Source organism: Dipodomys merriami, unplaced genomic scaffold, assembly GCF_024711535.1.
Source record: "Dipodomys merriami isolate MVZ:Mamm:240054 unplaced genomic scaffold, mDipMer1.0.p SCAF_128, whole genome shotgun sequence".
Classification (NCBI taxonomy): domain Eukaryota; kingdom Metazoa; phylum Chordata; class Mammalia; order Rodentia; family Heteromyidae; genus Dipodomys; species Dipodomys merriami.
This window is the reverse complement of record NW_027202582.1, coordinates 727,026-746,942: the sequence shown is the minus strand read 5'-3', so window position 1 is coordinate 746,942 and position 19,917 is coordinate 727,026. Positions and strand designations below refer to the sequence as shown.

The 19,917-nt window shown below is 48.7% G+C and overlaps 1 protein-coding gene across 5 annotated transcripts in view; it reads right to left on the bottom strand.

The window, feature by feature from the left end:
• LOC138824243 (serine/threonine-protein kinase MARK2) overlaps nucleotides 1-19,917 on the bottom strand; it is a 73,042-nt gene that overhangs the window by 21,209 nt on the left and 31,916 nt on the right. Inside the window, exon 1 of one of the 5 annotated variants that reach the window (XM_070017948.1) lies at nucleotides 1,188-1,308. The exons of the other annotated variants lie outside the window; for them this stretch is intronic. The gene's annotated coding sequence lies outside the window, so the exon portion shown is untranslated. Of the gene's footprint in view, nucleotides 1-1,187; nucleotides 1,309-19,917 lie in introns of those variants that run through there. 5 annotated transcript variants of the gene reach the window in all.

The following is a 19,917-nucleotide window of genomic DNA, read 5'->3' as shown; positions in this document are numbered from 1 at the left end:
GCTATCCAACTCCTCAGACTCAAAATACAGTCTTTCTCTTACTCCCAGGTCTCATGTTTTCCACAGGACAGATGTAGGGCAGGGTTTGGAAGTCCACTGGGAAGAACAGACAAAGAAGGAAGTACAGAAAGGGAGAGACTCCCACAGACAATGCCTCTTAGCCAAGGTCCCAGGGGAGGCCACTCTTAAAGTCCCCCTTGCTGCTCTGAAAGATGAAGAGGTAAGACTACAGGGTGGCTGTTACAGGGACAGTGTTTCTCTTCTATGGTGCACACCACATCCATTCATGTTGGCCTCAGACTCAACCAACAGGCTGGTAGGCTCAGAGGCCTGGCCACTGTTCTGGACCAAAGAAACAAGATCTGGCTAAGGCACTGCTCTCTCTTCACCTCCAGCCTTCCTGCTCACAGGAAGGCGTACAACAACATACTCCAGGCAGACTCCCAAGGTCCCCTCAGTGAAAGCAGCTTTCAAGAAAAATAAGGATACTGCTGTTAGGTCATATTTGAACCAAATGGCAGGCCACAGAGGTTCCTAAGCAGGCTGAGGGACAAGCAAAGGACAGGAGAGAAGGCAGGGTGTGGAAGGGAAAAGAGAGAGGTGTGGATCTACTGGGTCTGAGCCCTTCAGCCTGGGGATCTCAGAACCCGGCCTAGGCATAGTGCCAAGCTCACCCGGAAGACAGCCTCCACCCTGAGAGGCCTGGCGCTGACTCAGACAGACAGTCCCCAGCCCTGAATGCTGGAGGCTCTACCAACTGTTCTCCCCTCCAGAAGGGGGGCTCTAGGGATCTGCATTCAGACTGGCTTCCAGAAGCCTGAGGTTTCCTCATGGCTGGGACAGATGACAGGCAGACAGAGTAATCCCAGGCCAGCAGTGTAAACGAGAGAGAGTATTCCTTGGGCACTTACCCAGCTGGGTCCTCACCCATAGCACCTAAGAGCCCTCCAGGCTTGTTTGCCGCCAGCCTCTTTGGCCTCCGCCTGTCCCAGAAGATCAGAGTTGAGCGAAGACTCTGGGCTCTAGGTTCCGGCTTTCTTTTCCTAGCTGAAGCCTCCTAGACCCTGGACTGCCCTTCCTGTGAATTTCACTACCCCATACTAGTACCTGGGGCGCTCAGCAATTCTTGAAAGATCTGGTGTTTGAGGAGGGAAAGAAGAAAAGGGCAGTCCCAGAGGAAAACATACCCGGCTGGAGAAAGGGACAAGGACTACCAGCGACTTCCATTCAGCAGAACCTGTCAGGCAGCAAGGGCAAAGTACAGGGGCCGAGAAGGGCCAGGCCCAGGGCGGAGGCTGCCGGCTCAGCCAGCCACCCTTACTCAGCCGGTGCAGGCGACACCTTCTACCACCTCCTCAGTGAAAAGGTGCAAAGCAGCCGGGCCAAGAGGTTCCTGCCTGGGAACCTGGGCTGTGTCGCAACCGAAACCACCACTAGCAAGGGGGGGGGGGGGGGCAGTGGATGGCAAGGAGAGCAATGGGGGGGGGGGGGGACAACCAAGACTTCCCGAGGGACAGGAAGCCTGGTGGTCACAGAAGCATGAAACTGTAGAGCAGTACACCTGAAGTAAGGGGAAGAAAGGGGTAGAAGAGGAGGGAGCAGGAAGAGAGAGAGAAAGAGGCGGGTTTAGATCAACTTCCTTTTCTCCCCTCCCCTCCCCCCTTCCCTCCCCGGAAGTGGGCTGCCCCACCCACCTGAGGTACTCTGCTGGGTAACAGCTGGAGAGGGTGAGGAGGAAACTCAGTCCAGCTCAGGCTATCATAAAGCTCTTATCTCACCCGGGGCAGGTAGGACCAGGGTAGGGGAAGATCCTTCTAACAAGGCCTTAAACATGGCTCAGAAGACCTGCTGTGGACCTTGCTGTAGGCCAGCAAACCATCTTTGAGACCAAAGCAGGGAGGGTACAAGTAACTCCATAGTGGTTTTTAACAAAAACAGCATTTAACCTTAGAAAAACGTCTACTGCTAAGGCACCAACTTTTTAGATATAACTTCAGGGGGCTTGGGGACCCTGAGAAGTCCTTTGGAGGTCTATAGGCACAAGAGCTTTTATGACTGTTAAAGAGAATGAGATGTTTAATCCTAGCTTATGCCTGGTAACAACCCAAACACACTTTTTAAGCCCTTACCAGTCCTCCAAAATGTGTGTCTTAGGGTCCCACTACCTTGTCCCCAAATAATACTGCTTCTCTGGGAGCCCAGAGTTTCCTCACCCCACCCTCCTGCAAAGCACTGAAGTCCTGGCATGTGATGAGTGTTTGTAGTCAACTTTAAGCCAGTGACCCATTTGTCCTGTTCCCAGACTTTTCTTTTTCTTTGTCAGTTGTGGGGCCTGAACTCTGGGCCTAGGCGCTGTTCCTCAACTCTTCAGCTCAAGGCCAGCTCTCTAGCACTTGAGCCACAGCGCCACTTCTGGCTCTTTTCTGCTTATGTGGTGCTGAGGAATCGAACTCAGGGCCTCATGCATGCTAGGCAAGCACTCTACCACTGAGCCACCTTCCCATCCCAGCACCTTACTTTTACTGAGGGTGGTGGGAGCTTCAATTTGAACTTTAGAACTTCCTGTTTGCTAGGCAAGCACTAATACAGAAACTGCCCTATGCCCCTTTTGTATTTTAGTTATTTTTTGGATTGGGACTCATGTCCTGCCCCCTCCTATTCTCCGCCCCCCCACCTCAGATACTAACTATACCTCCAGCACTGCTGGAAATATAGGCATGATCCACCACACCCTGCATTCCTCAACCTTTCTTGATGTGAATTAACTATTTTCCATAGTCTTCTACTACACAGATAGCAGGAGGGGAGACAGAAGCTCAGGCAAGTCACCTGCTTACAGGAACAATGCAGTTGTTCCACTGAGGCCAGAGGTGAGTATTGCCAGAGGGGTGTCACACTTTCTACCCCTTCATAGTAGAAAAAGTCACGGTTTATCTGGATACTGGACTCAGGCCCCCTGGGACACCTGCCTCTTCACTCACTAGCAGACTCAGACGCCAGAACAGGATTGAGGATTATATAGCTGTTTCCAGTTTCCAGGGTGACAGGATTCTTTCCTCAATCCAATGTGTGTGGGGTCAGTATGGAATATTGTAAAGTGAGGAAGGAGCAAACACTGACCTCATAGAGAGGAGGCTAGGGAGGACTCAGGTACAGTCATAGGGCTGAAGCCAGTCCTTCAACCTTTCCTCCACCTCTCCCTCACTTCATCTACTAGCCTTCCTCACATCTTTTGATCCTCAGCAACCATCATTCTCAATTGCCACAGGTCAATAAACCTGGAGCATTCTGGGTACGAGAGAACTTGAAAACCGCTCTGCGCTTACCAGCAGGAGGGCCTCCAAAATTAACCGGGATGGTTTCACATGGAGAATATCAAGAGTCCCCTAATATTCCACTGTAGAAGAAGCACAAAGGGCTGTCCCCTGTTTTCTAGCCAGAGTGAAGTGCCTCCCAGATGAAAGATAGCAGCACAACCTGCAACTTAAATAAACAAGGTGGTTTGCTCTCCTTTACCCTCAAAGCTGCAACCGTCACCTAAGGGCAAGGAGACCAGCAATGCAGCCCAGCATTGCAGCAATGCAGCACCCTGCAGGAGAAGGGAACCTGCAGGCCCTTAAAGCCACAGGAGCCAGAGCCTACCTGGGAAAGTAGAAAGCAAAGACTGAGAGATAGGAATAGTTTACCGTCTTCATGTCTGGAAGCCACAAAGCAATAGCACTCATCAGCCTCCAGTCTTCAGAGTCACTGCAAGTGCTGAGAATCCCTGGTCCTGGTTTCTAGCTGTTGCTCCAGCAAATAGGGAAGAGGGAGGTGCTTTGTGGAGCATCTGACTATAACCAGGGCCAGTTGCAAAGTTCAGTGAGATCTGGTTCAGAAGGGAAACTGCAGAGAAGATGGCTAGGATAGCAGGCAGAGCTCTGGAGCCTTAGAGCAAGCACACCTCTGCTACTTAGCTGACTGAACCTGAGCAACATTATGTGACTCCTCCAATGTGGAACATGAGAACACCAGCTGTAGTAGCCATTTCAAGGGTCAGAGTGAAAATTAAAGGGGAACAAGCATCCATGCATGCTCTGTCACAGTGCTTGATGCTCAGTGCTGTCTTGATGATGATTTCTATAATCTCTCCACTTGTTTCCCACTCACAGGCTTCTCTGGACGCGAAGGAGAGTTGTAATCTTCAGGAATTTAACTCTAAGTGCCAGTGTACCTAAGCTGTGGTATTCCTTTGAGAACAAGGCAATTCCTGCCATGACTAGGCTGTCAGTCAAAGAGAACCCTTTCCCTAACATGAAGCCACTTTGCCATGGGGCTGGGGGTGGGAGGACATCTGCACAACTGCTGGATATGTAGCCCAAAGGAGGATGAAGGTGGTCCTGCCAGGTCCTGCCTGCGCTCTTCTCATTAATAACTTAACTCTTTCTAGATAGGGCCCAACTAACAGCTGATATACCACATACCGTACCACATGGTGCCACGGGCTGGGGGAAGCTCACATTGCCAGCCTTGCGCTTCATTTGGCTCCTCCCGTACCAGTGGGTTACTGTAACCATGGAGACCAGTGAGTTCCTCCATATCACAGGAGAGCCAGCCTGCCAGCAGCCCAGGCTCTGGGGATGGGGGTGGTGGGGGGAGGCAGAAAGCAGCCTGCAGCATAAAGGTTTGGCTCACTTCACAGGACTGACTGTGGGGAGGGGATGTATACCAATGAGCCCTCCTCCCAATCTAACCTCATTCTCTTTGCTTACTAGTTTGTTTTGGGCATGTTCTCTGGACTCGGCCTCACTGTTATGTACTGGGAAGCTGGATGTGGCATGGTGGCTGGACCTGGGGTTGGGATCCTGACTCCACTAGGCTGGCTTCCACAAAGAATGGGGAGGAGACATGCAGAGGCACACACACTGCAGGTCATCTCTCATACAACGCTTTCTGCTTTCTCTTCAGTGATCCGGGGAAGTGAGTGCTCATCTCTCTATTCCTCTCAAATCTGGGCATGTTCTTAGCTAGGAGCAGCTACTCTCTTCTCAGAACTCTCACAACCCACTCTTATTATTTATTTCTTCTGTGTCCCTATACCTTAACTCCTTCATCTTCTAGAGATCTAAGTGTCCTTAGTGCCCAATGGTAGGTGCCCACACCCAACTAGTTTATGTTAAAATGCTTGCAGAATACAACAGGTACAGCTTTTTGATCCTTAAAAGTTGCCCTCTCCTGACCTCCAAGGGATTAGACAAGGACAGAGGAAATACCACCAAAACTTCTTGTTGGGACACCCATTTGTCCTCTTTCAAGGTACTTGTTGCCCTTCAAGCAGGTAAATTAATAGTATCTGTCAAAAGGAGGACTACAATCTGTTTTATTCTTGGCCAAAACAACGCCCAGAACAGCATCTGGTAAAGTCATGAACAAATAAACATTCATAAATGAAAACATGTGTTAGGGCCTGGGCACTGGTGGCTCACACCTGTAATCCTAGCCTCTCAGGAGGCTGAGATCTGAGATTGAGGTTTGAAGCCAGGCTGGGCAGGAAAGGCCATGAGACTTTTATCTCCAATTAACCACCAGCATCAGAAAACCAGAAAGCGGCTCTGTAGCTCAAAGTGGTAGAGCCTAGCCTTGAGCGGAAAAGCTCAGGGACGCGCCTGAGCCCTGAGTTTAAGCCCTGCAACTGACCATCTTTGGGACCTACATTGACAAATCATGTAATCATGTCAAGGTACAACTCATCAGACAACATCCAAGTCACCTTCCCCTACTTCCTCACAAAGGGGAGCCCTCTTACCTATGACTACCACTAGGCCTTCTCCTAAGACAGTCCCCACTCACTATCTTCAATACCTTCGATTCTTTGCCAACAGAACTGTCATGTAGTAAACTGGGCATTGATAGTTTACACCTGTAATCCAGCTACTCAGGAGGCTAAGACCAAGGATCACAGTTCAAAGCCAGCCTGGGTAGGAAAGTATGTGAGACTATTATGTTCAATTAACTACCAAAAAGCTGGAAATAGCACTACAGTTCAAAGTGGTACAACACTAACCTTAAGTACAAAAGCTCAAGGACAGGGGCTGGGAAGGTGGCTCAGTGGTAGAATGCTTGCCTTGCATGCATGAAGCCCTGGGTTCAATTCCTCAGCACCACATAAGTAGAAAAAGCCGGAAGTGGGGCTGAGGCTCAAGTGGTAGAAGAGCTGAGGGACAGCTCTCAGGCCCAGAGTTCAGACCCCAGGACCAGCATATACTAACAACAAATCAAAACAAAACAAAAAACCTGTCATGTGGCCAGGTGGGTTCTGGTAGCTCAAGCTTGTAATCCTAGCTACTTAAGTGGCTGAGATCTGAGGATCACAGTTAGATGACAGCTCAGGCAGAAAAGTCCATGAAACTTTTTTTGTGTGTGTGCCAATCCTGGGGCTTGAACTCAGGGCCTTGGCACTATCCTTGAGCTTTTGTCCTCAAAGCTAGCACTCTACTACTTGTGCCACAGCTCCACTTCTGGACTTTCCTGCCCAATCTGGCTTTGAACTGCGACCCTCAGATCTTAGCCTCCTGAGTGGTGAGGATTATAGGTGGGAACCACTAGTACCTAAGTCCGTAAGATGCTTATTTCTAATTAAAGGACAAAAAGTCAGAAGTAGACCCGTGGCTCAAGTAATAGAGTGCTAGTTTTGAACTAAAAAGCTAAGAGACAATGCCCAGGCCCTAAGTTCAAGCTCTACTGCTGGTACAAAAAAAAAAAAAAAAAAATCCACCCCCCCCCCCAAGAAAAAAACTAAAATAAGCAAAAACCAACCAACCAAAACAAAACCCATCATGTGTTGCTGAGTGAATACAATGAAACACAAGCTAGCCATTCCAGAAGCTACTGATTGGGGAAGTGGCAATGGATTGTATAAGGATCACAGGAAACATTTATTTACCATCTGCCACACTCAGACCTCTACTGTAGTATTTCCTCCTTGAACCAATGTGCTGATTTTAGTGCCTGTTAACCCTAGGGTACTCAAAAAATGCATTCATACCTACCTGCCTCTTGTCTTTCTGCAGTGAGCAACATATCTACCCTGCCCCCTCCCCAAAATGTCTCCAGTTATAGCCAAGCAAAGGAACTAAAAACAGCAGCAGTGGGGAGCTCAGTGACTCACTCAGCACAACCATCTCCTCCCTGAATCTCCTGTCTTCTCCTGGGGCTTTTGCCAACACAAAGTAACAAAGAAGCATGAGATCTTTAAAACACGCACACACACACACACACACACACACACACATACACACACACACACACACACTTGGAATTTATGCAACACACACACACACACACACAGAAGCATGAGATCTTTAAAACACACACACACTTGGAATTTATGCAACACACACACACACACACGGAATTTATGCAACACACACACACACACACACACACACACACACGGAATTTATGCAACACACACACACACACACACACACACACACACACACGGAATTTATGCAACAGTCTTTCTACCTGGGTGCAAACTTAACCCTTTGTTCCTGCCCTGCCCCTAATAGCACTCTTAAAGTAGTCAGTAACTCTGTGGCTAAATAAGTAGCAAGTGAGCTGGAAGCTAGTAGGTGCCTCTTTCCAGTGCATCTGCCCCTTCTCCTCCAGGTTCAAAGAGGAAGCCAAACCAGGAAGAAGAAATGTCAGAAAAAACACTGGGACTAACTTTGCTGTCCTAGAAGTCACCATGGCCAGAGGTCAGAGCATGAGCAGGAGAAAAAGTAACAGAAACCACCCAAGGCCATCAGTGACACCCTGGCCTTTTTTTTTTTGGTCTGTTGTAGGGCTTCAACTCTGAGCCTGGGCGCTGTCCCCTCAGCTCTTCAGCTCAAGGCGAGTGCTCTACCGCTTGAACCACAGCACCACTTGCGGTTTTCTGGTGGTTTACTGGAGATAAGAGTCTCACAGACTTTCCTGCCCGGGTCGGCTTTGAACGGTGATCCTTAGATCTCAGCCTCCTGAGTAGCTAGGATTACAGGTGTGAGCCACTGGCACCCGGCTACCCTGGCCTTTTTAACAGTCCCTGTTAGGCCAGGCATTCGGCAATGCAGCTGCTCCATTTAACTGATTTTAAAATTCCACTGGCTGTTCTCCAGAAGCAAAGTCCCCTGGGCTGCTCCCACTCATGAGCAGAGGTGCTTTCTGCCCATCTGAAGCAGTTGCTTACCCACAGGGAACAAGAAAATCATGTGACAGCGAGTGCAGCACTCCTGTAACAGCCCTGGGTGGAAGAGGGTGTTTTTCATTTTTGTTGTCTGGCATCTACAACAGCTAGTACAATAGAGAGTGCCAGGATGACCAAGTAGAGACCACTTCTATAAGCCCATGTCAATCTGCTACAACACCCCTTCTTTTAGGAGGTGGCAGATAGCTCAGTAGTATTATACTTGCCTACCATAAGCCAGGCCCTGGGCCCATTCCCAGCACCACCAAAGAGTTCCCTTTTAAGAAGAATTAAACTCCCACAGAAACAGGCTATCAATAGAGATTGTGTTCTCAGGCTAGCCCATGAGGGAGTCCAATGGATGTAAAGTAGAATATGAACTGAACTAAAGTGAAATCACAGTCTAGTATAAGAAAATGAATTCCAAGTTCCAACTTGGAACCTTGTGATCCACTAGTGCCACGGATCTTGTGGTGCCAGTCTGGGTTAGGCTATGGTAAGAAGTCGCACAGGAGGGCTTTAAAAGCACTTAGGGTCACTAGAGTTTGTGGTGGAAAGAGGGTCTGAAGACATCCAACCCAGATGGAGATGAAGTTGGAGAAAAGGAATCTTGAATGACTATTGCCTTCCAAGAGAGGGCAAGGAAGCCAGGGAGGAAGATTTGTGGCTACAGAGAAGAAAAAAGGACCCTGTGACATTGTCCTGACATAGCTGGTACCAATGTTTTTGAAGCTGCTTACAGTGTGTGCCACTAAAGCAGAGATTTGGCTCCCATCCACTTTCTAGGCTTGCTGCTACCTCCACAATTCAACCCTAGGCTGCAGGCAGGGACTCTAGACCCTGTTACCAAGCAGCCATGGCCACAGAAGGGTCCCTGGCTCACCTGCCTGAGAAGTGGAAGGTTCATTTGTCAGCAGTTAGGTGAAGACTGGAAAGTCCAAGCTTCTCAGCATGCACTAGGCCTTGGGTGCCCTTCCAACCAAACACTGTTGTTTAATTACTGGAGCAATGACAGTTGTGCTCTAGGGGCCCTAGCCGTTTGTACTCTCAGCCTAGAATGAGTTTTGAAACAGATGATTTCTATTGTAAGTGATTTTTTACTCAAGGCTTTTTTACTCAACATTTAATCCACAGCTCCATTTCCAGCTTTTGGTGGTTAACTGGAGAGAAGAGTCTCACAGACTTTCCTGCCCGAGTCATCAGTAGACTTTGAACAGTGATCTTCAGATCTTAGCCTTCTAAGCAGCTAGGATTACAGGTATGAGCCACTGATGCCTGGCTATAAGTGACTTTTTTTTTTTTTTTTTTATTGCCAGTCCTGGGGCTTGAACTCAGGGTCTAGGCACTGTCCCTGAGTTTCTTTCTGAGCTCTTCAGCTCAAGGCTAGTGCTCTACCACTTGAACCACAGCGCCACTTCCAGTTTTTTCTGGTGGTTTATTGGAGATAAGAGTCTCATAGACTTTCCTGCCTGGGTTGGCTTTCAACCGTGTTCCTCAGCTCTCAACCTCCTGAGTAGATAGGATTACAGGCATGAGCCAATGGTGCCTGGCTTACTTACCAGCTTTGAAGAGAAAAGAATGGTCCAGAGAAGGTTTAGCTCAGCCCTGGTCAGGGCTGCAGCCCTTTGTGATAGGATCTGAGGGCCCTGCTCTTTGATACCAATTATATGTTGGTGAAGGTCCTCGGGAACTATCAGACAACTAGAATTATCAATTTAACAGGTGGTATTGAGGAGGAAGGGGCGATTTGGAGACCCTGTTAGATGCACTATTACAAGACTATGAGCAAGAGAATGCTGACTGTTTGAAGAAGATAGGCAGCCAAGTCTAGCTTGAGAAGGTGGGCTATGAGGAATGCTGGGATACCCCCCACACACACTCACACACACAAGAAATCCTAAAGGGTATCTCTAATTGGCAGTAAGCACAGTGGTTTAAATAGGGTCCTGAGGAAAATGCCCTTCAAGGCCACCTCTAGTCAGAGTTGAGCAGGGCAGCAAGAGACCACTGTACCTCACCATCAGTCTCCCCAGTCCGTGCTAACCATCAAGAATAGAGGGGGCTATAAACACAGATCTTGAAACAGAAATACCAAATATCCAACAGCATCCAAAGCACTTGAAGCAATGACTCACACATACCAAATGCTTGTGACATACCAGGTACTGTGGGCTTTCCCTCATAGTCTGCCTGAACATCTTTAGGCACAATGTTTCCCATAAATGAAGATGGATCTTTCCAAACTGGCTCATGAAAGCGCTATAGTCAAATACTAAGTTCTGGTCATCTTGCACAGCTCAGATGTGGACTTGGGCTTCTTACAGACCTGCAAAGGCTCACTCATTTTAATTCCTTCCATAAAAGGCCACCCAGTCTACCCTGATAGAAAGCACTTTAAACACACCCCACCCCAGGAAAACCCAGAGTACATCACTGCTCCCCAGGCACAAAGTGTTAGCAATCTTGCTAGGGACTTTCTAAATATATGTCCCTGGAAGTTTGCACATTAGTAGTCACTGTGGGATATGTGACCAATCTTTCAGGCATACGTGTGCTAGTACATGTATGTACTTATGAGGTAAAGTCAGAACAAATACACTCTCCTATATTTACTGAAGCTCATGCTAAGTAAGGAGGGGGACCTGTAGGGAGAGTGAGGGGGTGGTGTGGGTAATGCTCAGCCACACTTCCAGCTCCTCAGTGTCCCTTCCTGGGGACTCAGTGGCCTTCTGCGGCAGTTAGGATATCACCACCAGCTGTCATTCACACAACCTAACATGTTCACTGGGAAGATGGGATTTGGTGTGTTGGGCTTTATATTCCAGAAACTAGCAAGTGTCTGACTCAGGGGGAGTTTCTTGAAATAGCTACATGTCCTGGGCCCCTAAACACAGGATCTGAAGACAGGAGAAGGTAAGTGAGACCCCAGAACTAGGAATACAGGGTTATAATAAAGGCAAGAAAGCCAGGTGCCAGTGGCTCACGCCTGTAATCCTACTCAGGAGGCTGAGATTTGAAGATCACGGTTTGAAGCCAGCCCAGGCAGGAAACTCTGTGAGACTCTTAGCTCCAATTAAAAAACCACTAGAAAACCGGAAGTGGCACTGTGGCTCAAGTGGTAGAGCACTCGCCTTGAGCTGAAAAGCGTAGGGATAGCACCCAGGCCCAGAGTTCAAGCCCCATGACTGACCATAATAATAATAATAATAATAATAATAATAATAATAATAATAAAGGCAAGAAAGAATGGAACTGCAATCTTCTCGCTGCTGAAGCTCTGCTCCATGGGCGATGACTTTTTCCACCTGTTCCTCACTAAGGAATCACATGCTCCAAGCTCCTGTGTATTCTCTTTGATAGACCTAAGCTTTACGTACAGCTCTACCATGTCAAGACACTGTGGCATCTAACACTGATGCTGCATACCCATTAAGAGATAACCAGATAACCAAGGTCATGTGAGCTGGGCCTACACATTCTGCTGCACTTGTTTATAGGCAAGAGGATTAAAGCAACCAGGGAACGGGAGGACAAACCTTCTGCACCGGGCAAGCATTGAGAACACAGCATAGAGGCATCCTGCCAAGAAATCTCTGCTCAAATATAAAGCAGAAATCTCTCACCAAACTTGAAACCAGCTACATATGCCAAATGCCACTTACAATCAAGTGACCTTCAGGCACTGCTTAATTTTCCCAATGTTCTTTGTATGAAAAGTTAATATTTGGGATTTACTAGGGGTGGGGGAAAGATGAGGAGGTTGGGCAATGGCAGGTCCTCTAAGAGCCCCCAAATGAATTAATACTCAAGCAAAGTCTTTGTGACAGACCAAGAATACATATGTAATGCTTAAGAAAGAGGATGCATTTCCCCCCCCCTTCCCCCCCCCCCCGCAGCCTTTTTTTGGTGCTGGGGACGGAACGTTGTATATGCTAGGTTAGCGCCTATCACTGAGCAACAGCCCCAGCTCAAAGAGTAGATATTCTAAGTGTACATTTGGATAAAGAAAACATTCAAAGCCAGGCACCAGTGACTTACACCTGTAACCCTAGCTACTCAAGAGGTTGACCTCTGAGGATCATGGTTCAAAGCCAGCCTGGGCAGGAAAACCCATGAGACTCTTATTTGCAATTAACTATCAAAAAAGCCAAGAATGGAGCTGTGGGGGCTGGGAAGGTGGCCCAGTGGTACAGCGCTTGCCTTGTATGCAAGAGGCCCTGGGTTTGATTCCTCAGTACCACATAAGCAAAAAGAAAAAAGCTAGAAGTGGTGCTGTGGCTCTAATGGTAGAGCGCTAGCCTTGAGCTGAAGAGCTGAGGGACAGTGCCCAGGCCCAGAGTTTAGATCCCACAACCGGACCCAAAAAAAAAAAAAAAAAAAAAAAAAGAATGGAGCTGTGGCTCAAGTGGTAAAATACTAGCCTTGAGCAAAAAAGCTCAGAGACAGGGCTGAGAAGGTGGCTCAGTGGTAGAGTGCTTGCCTTGCACACATGAGGCCCTGGGTTCGATTCCTCAGCACCACATAAGCAGAAAAAGCCATAAGTGGTACTGTGGCTCAAGTGGGAGAGTGTTAGCCTGGGGACAGCCCCCCGGACCAGAGTTCAGGCTCCACAACCGACAAAAAAAAAAAAAAGAAAGAAAGAAAAAAGCTCAGTGCCAGCACCCAGGCCCTGAGTTCAAGCCCAAGGACCAGCAAAAAAGAAAAAAAGAAAGAAAAGAAAGCATTCAGTTCTCAGGTATCTAATCTCCCAACCAGAAGTCAAACTGCCAAAACAGAACTTCTTTTTTTTTTTTTTTTTGTCGGTCGTGGGGCTTGAACTCTGGGCCTGGGCGTTGTCCCTCAGCTCTTCAGCTCAAGGCGAGCGCTCTACCACTTGAGCCACAGCACCACTTCTGGTTTTCTGGTGGTTTATTGGAGATAGGAGTCTCACGGTCTTTCTTGCCCGGGCTGGCTTTGAACCGCGATCCTCAGATCTCAGCCTCCTGAGTAGCTAGGATTACAGGCGTGAGCCACCAGCGCCCGGCCCAAAACAGAACTTCTACAACCATTTCTTGCCTTTAGCAATGTCAGAACCGGGAGGGAAAAGCTATCACCTTTAGGTACAGCCTCAGAGGAGAGGGAAGTCAGGCAGTGAAGAGCTTAGAGACCCCTCACCAAGAGAGGCTCATCCTCTCTAGTCAAAAGGTCGTCCTGACAGTGATAGTCACAAGCCCAAACACAGTTAGGGAGAGGGGAAGGCACTGTACCTGGAGCAGGGCACTTAGGGCTACACACAGCTGAAGCTGGCCTCTGACACTTTCTCTCCTCAGCTCCTCTTGAAAAACCATTTGTCACCAACAGATGTAACCAACCCTTCCTACTCAGCAAGCTCAGGCCTCTGCAGGGGTCTCTGCCTTGGGCATTCAATCCTGACAGGGAGAGGACATATCCATTAGGGTATCCCTTGGCTAGCCAGAGAGGTCCCAGGAAGGCTGAAGTGGAACCTTTACCCAGAAAGCCACAGCGGGAACCAAGACAACTACAGGCAACTTGCACTCTCCTTCCCACCCCAACCTGCTTTCTAGCAGAGCAGCAGCTACCACTCACCTAGCCTCCCACTGAGAGGCGGAAGATGCTACCATGCTAAGGACACAGAAAGAAGTCAGCCTAGGCCAGGCACCAGTGGCTCATGCCTGTCATCCTAGCTACTCAGGAGGCTGAGATCTGAGGATCAGGGTTCAAAGCCAGCCTGGGAGGGGGCTGGGAAAGTGGCTCAGTGGTAGAGCGCTTGCTTTGAGCTGAAGAGCTGAGGGACAGCATCCAGGCCCAGAATTCAAACCCCATGACCGGCAAAAAAAAAAAAAAAAAAAAAAAAAAAAAAGTCAGCCTAAGGAACGAACCTGGCTTCGAGAGGAAAAGGATCATCTATGGCAACAAGTTCCAAGAACAAGCTTTCCACACAGCCCCAGCTCTCCTAAAGAGCAGGGGTTTATTAAAAGCGCTTTTCAATTTGCCAACACATTAGCAAGCACCTGGTTGGGTCATGAGTCCACCCATAACAGTCTGCCACAGAAGGCTAGCCCAAGATGGCACTGTGAGCACGCTAGTACTCAACAGACTCACACATCCATTAATCTTCCTCCAGATCCCAGCTGTCATGCAGAGCAATGAGCTGGGCTGAGTCCTGCTCAGAGCTGGTCACTCGTTTGCCTGGGAGCATGGGGGTGGGGAGAAGAGGAGGAGGAAAGGAAGGAGGAGAGGAAGGGGGAGGGGGGAAAGGGGGAATGGGAGAAGGAAGGGAGATTATGATTCTCTATTTTCAAGCTCTGCCCCTAAAGCCAGGAAGGGAAGCAGCTGGCTTCCCGCTTCAGGAGCTCCAATCTCAGACCAGGACAGAGCCAACCAGCTGCCTCAGGAGAGCTCTGGGGGACTTGCACATCAAACGAGTTGGCCGAAGGAGAGAGACCAACCAGGACAGAAGTGGAATGGTCTTCAGCCAAGAATTCTGAATGGAACTCTTCTCAGTACTAGAACATAACAGGAGGTGGAAAAAAGCAGAAAGGGAAACAGTAAAGTCAGACTGGCATGAATCGCAACTTCCCTGGCTGAAGAGGGCCCGCCCATGTGGTAGGAAGTAAAGTGATATCCCATGAAGCCTCTCCTGGTCCAACAAGTCAAGTCTAATCACAGGCTGATCTCACCGCACTGCTGCCCTGCCCTGGCCCATACAGACGGAGTCAAGTCATTTGAACAACCCTGTCAGTTAAGACTCGCCACTCTAAGCACTTGTACCATAGAGGGCAGGGACTCACTCTAGATATTGTGTGATCCAGTCTGGAGCAAAGGTCACAGCAGAAGCCATTGCTTTGGCCTCCCACAGAGAGGTGATGTCTGGCAACAGAAATGTTGGACAGGAAAAAGGGGACAGCCACTAGACACTTCCTCTTTCTCACCAACTGTTATGGTCAGCCCCCACAGGATACATTAGAGTAGCCTGTAGAAGCTCCTGTGGCAGCAATGGCCTGTGAATCACTCCCTAACCAGAAAAGGAAAAGCAGGCCTGACCCTGAGGCCTGACTCAGCCCCAGTATCCCCCAGCCAGCCCCACCCACGAGGGTGAAATCCCTGCCAGCCTACTGTCCTCATCTACACTTGCACACACACACACAAAACCATCCGTTCTCCCACTCTACTATATGCTTATGGTGGTGGGATAGTACCAAGCATCCTTCTAGAAGGGTACTAAGCACTGAGAACAAGAGGTGACTTCATATTCAAAGCACACATCTATCTGTTTTTTGTTTTTTTTGTTTTTGTCAGTCATGGGGCTTGGGCACTGTCCCTGAGCTCTTCAGCTCAAAGCTAGTGCTCTACCACTTGAGCCATAGCACCACTTCTGGTTTTCTGGTGGTTAACTGGAGGTAAGAGTCTCAAGGACTTTCCTACCCCGGCTGTCTTTGAACTGTGATGCTCAGATTTCAGCCTCCTGAATAGCTAGGATTACAGGCATGAACCACCAGTGCCTGGCCTGTCTATTTTGATGGCACTAGGGATAGAACTCAAGAGTCTTGTGCTTGGGCTGGGAAGGTGGCTCAGTGGTAGAGTGCTGAGGGACAGTACCTAGGTCCTGAGTTCAGCCCAACTGGCCAAAAAAAAAAAAAAAAAAAAAAAAGTCCTGCGCTCCAACACTCTTGAGCTACATACACCTCCAGCTTAAGTCATGCCTTTAGAAGTTTACACACACAGACACACAGACACAAACATACGTACAATTATCTGAGTGCCTGTATGCCTGTTTGTGTCTGTGTCTATAGGCATACACTTGTAGGGTAGATTGCCAGACCAAATTCAATGTTTCGGGGTTGTCCTTTCAGCTGCATCACCCTGGCTGGCTCCCGTTCCTTGCCTGTGGCTGGGCTCCAGCCAGCTGTCTTCAACTATGGAGTGTTCTCCAAGACTTCCAGGTCTTTGCTGCAGCCTCCCATCACCTGAGACTCTTTCCCTCCATCCAGCTCCTCTTCCTTTTTCCTGATGAGCCAAGGCTCAGACATCACTTTAACCAGAAAGCCTCATGGACTCCCATCTGGCTCATTTTACCTAGGGGTCCCTCGAAGCAGTCTCCTGCTCAGTCTAGGACTCTACTGCTGTGCACAGCTGGTCTCCTCTGCAACTCTTAGTGCCTGTCTTATTCACCATAACAAAGCCAGAGAGCAGTTCCAGGGAAGTTTCCAAGACTTACTTCCTTTCGTGTCCTTAGTGCCTAGGCACAGTGCCTGGCACCTCAGCAGGCTGCTTAGAAATGCTTCCCTAAAGCTGGGCGCCGGTGGCTCACGCCTGTCATCCTAGCTACTCAGGAGGCTGAAATGAGGATCCCAGTTCAAAGCCAGCCGGGGCAGGAAAGTCCCTGATACTCGTATCTCCAATTAACCACCAGAAAACCTGAAGTGGCACTGTGGCTCCAGTGGTAGAGCACTCGCTTTGAGCTGAAGAGCTTAGGGACAGCGCCCAGGCCCAGAGTTCAAGCCCTACAACAAAAACGGAGAGAGGGGGCTGGGAAGGTAGCTCAGTGGTAGAGCGCTTGCCTTGCATGCCTGAGGCCCTGGGTTCAATTCCTCAGCACCACATAAGCAAAAAGAAAAAAGCCAGAAGTGGCGCTGTGGCTCAAGTGGTAGAGCGCTAGCCTTGAGCTGAAGAGCTGAGGGACAGCGCCAAGACCCAGAGTTCAGGCCCCACAACCGGACCCTCCCCCCTCCCCAAAAAAATAGCAAAGAGAGAGAGAGAAAGAGAGAAATGCTTCCCTAAGTCACCTTGCAAAGTCACAGGGTCAGAGTCTTCCTGCTCTGTTTAGAGTGTCTCCTCACCAAACAGCTTTTAACCCAACCTTGTCCGTGTGACCCCTTTGGCCTGTGCAAAGGCTGGAATGCTGCTGCCCACTGCTTTAAACCCATTCCCTAGGGCCTTCTGGCATCTCAATGGTCACAGTCTCTGGCAAAATTTCAGAGCTTATCACTGGTGTGTGGCACTGGGGCCTGCTGCCCTTCCACTTGTCCTTCCCTAGCTTGCCTCCTGCCATGAGGTCCACAGGTAGTCCCCACACAGGCTTTCTTAGCAGCAGAACTGCCCCTGAGGTGGGGGCAATAGGAGCACAGTGCCAAGGGCCTCAAGGGAGAGCTATTCTAGACTCAGCTCTGCCCAAACAAGTTATGTAACCCTTAACAAGTCATTTGCCCTCGTGGGACCTTCATTTCCACACTTGTAAAATGTGGGGCCCATACAAGCGCTGTGGGCCTGTCCTGTGTGGATATGAGAGCTTTCGGTGCATCTGTGCTCATAAGCCTTCCAACCTTGACCCAGAGACCGCAGCAGGAAGTGCGCACAAACTGTGTGTCCTGAAGACCACTTCCTGACCTTAAGTCAAGTCAACTTGCCTCAAAGCCAGGCTGCGTAAGTAACGGGCCTTGGACATCAGGCTCACAAACTGAAAAACTTCAGCCTAGGGCTCAAAATATTCAAGGTAACCAAGGTGACAGCTCCAGAAATTAAGGTATTAAACTGTAACACGCCTTAGAAACATTACCATCTAAATTTGCGATGCCCTAAGGAAGAATCCTTGCTCTCCCTAGATTTCATTTACCCCCATTCACAAGCTCCCCACCCTCTCAGCCACTCCAAGTAGCAGGAATGTGGCCACAGGCACAGGGACAAGGCGTGGGGAAACAATCTATTTCTCACAGGCCCCAGGGCTTGGCAGCCTCAGGAGAGCAGCTGAGTAGGCGCAGTCCCCAGTGGTGAGGCACACCTAGTGCCTAGCACCTGCCCCCACCCGCATGACTCCCACAGCAGCTGGCTGGCTCCTCTGCTGCTCCTGGGTGGGGAGCTGCCAGCCTGCTGTGAACAGGTAATCCGTGAGGAGAAACTGATTTGGCAAAGCCCAGCAAGCGGCAGTTTCAGTCTCCCTGCCCAGAGTTGGGGGAGGGGAGGCAGGCCCAAGCAGACCAGTTGAACAGGTCCTTCTTTCCACCACCCTACAGTTGTTGCCCTTTTCTTTTTTCTTTTTTTTAAGGGTTCAAAATGGAAGATATAGTCATAAAGCCCAGGAAATCAAGTAGAGAAAGTGATCTTTCTTAGTATGCCTTACCCACAGTGGTCCTTGGCAAACTGGCCCTGACCTCCTCCCAGCTCTTGGTCTGTTCAGAAAAGCTATGGACCCCTGAAGGTGCCTCTGATCTTGGAAGTTAAGCAGGTTTAGGTTTTAGTTAGTACTTGGAGGGGAGAAAAGCAACTGATCTCTGAGATGCTCAAAGGAAAATCTGGGTTCTTGTTGTCACCAGGCACTGAGCTGGTGTGAAATCAGTTCTTCCTGTGCCATGCTCCTGAGTTTTTCTCCCCTATAAATAACTACAGCCTTCTGACACAGAGCACATGATCGCTCCAACTCTGGACAAAATCCCAATACTAGGTGTACCTGTTCACCCACCACAATAGGGAACGACGATAAAGCTAGTTAATCAAAAGCAGCAGCACAAGCAGAGTGTGATCGTAAGCAGAACAGAACTTAGCCAAACCAAGAGGGCTTGGTTTTCTGGCTCTGGTTCCTACTTTGGGAAATCAGGAGGGGATCCCTTATAAGCATATTCTCTCCTGTGGTTTCCTCCCAAGTTCCCCATCTCAGCCCCAAAAACAAAAATCCTTCTTTTTTTTCTTAAAAAAAAAAAGTAATTATTGCACAAAAGTAACATACTGATTAAGATTTGTTACTTAAATGACCAAAAAATGGATAAAGACAGATGTCTAGCTTATAAACCAATATGGGTACACTTCCTCGAGGGTAGATGAAATGGAGAATGCTCATGTTACAATATCTCAGAGCCTCCATGAACTACACCCTCAGCACATTTCTTTTCTTTTTGTTCTTTTTGGCGGTACTGGAGGCTTGAACTGGGGACCTTGTGCTTCTGCCAGTCCTTTTCACTTACCTTATTTTTTAGATAGGATCTCACTTTTTGTCTGTGCTGGACTCCATCTTGATCCTCCTATTTATCTTCCCATGGAGCTGGGGTAACAGGTGTGCATCATCTGTGCCTAGCTTTTTGTTGGCTGAGATAGAAGTTTCTCAAACATTTTGCCTAGGCTATAGCTTCAGATCACAATCCTGCTCATAGCCTCCCAATTAGCTAGGATTATAAACGCAAGCCACCACACCCAGTATCCACTTCTTATTTTCTAGTCAACAAATAATTGAGAGATGATCTTGTATAAGCATAGTAATAGGTCAAATTGGGGGAACTGATACACAGAGGGATAAAATACACCACAGCCTTAAAAAGAATTGACAGCTAACCGGAGAGATAAGCACAAATCACACAATCCAGCTTGTGACAAAATCTAGAAACAGAAGTTAAAGTCAGCCTATGATTATTTATTAGTGGTCTATGGTCTTAATTTTTCAGAGAACAATGGCTAAGAGAGAGCTGAAGATCCAAGTTCTCATGCCTTCTGCCAGCACCTGTCTAGACCCTGGGGCTTCTCTGCATGGGTAGTGAGAAGCATGTAGTGCTGGACACCGGGGTAAGAAGACAATGCAGACTCACCCAAGGTTTAAGCACTTAGTCTTCCTTGCCTTTCATCACTGGCTGAAAACAAGAGTCAAGCACAACACATAAACAAAGATAATATAAGAAGGGCTGTGAAGGTGGCTCAGTGGTAGAGTGCTTGCCTCCCATGCATGAGCC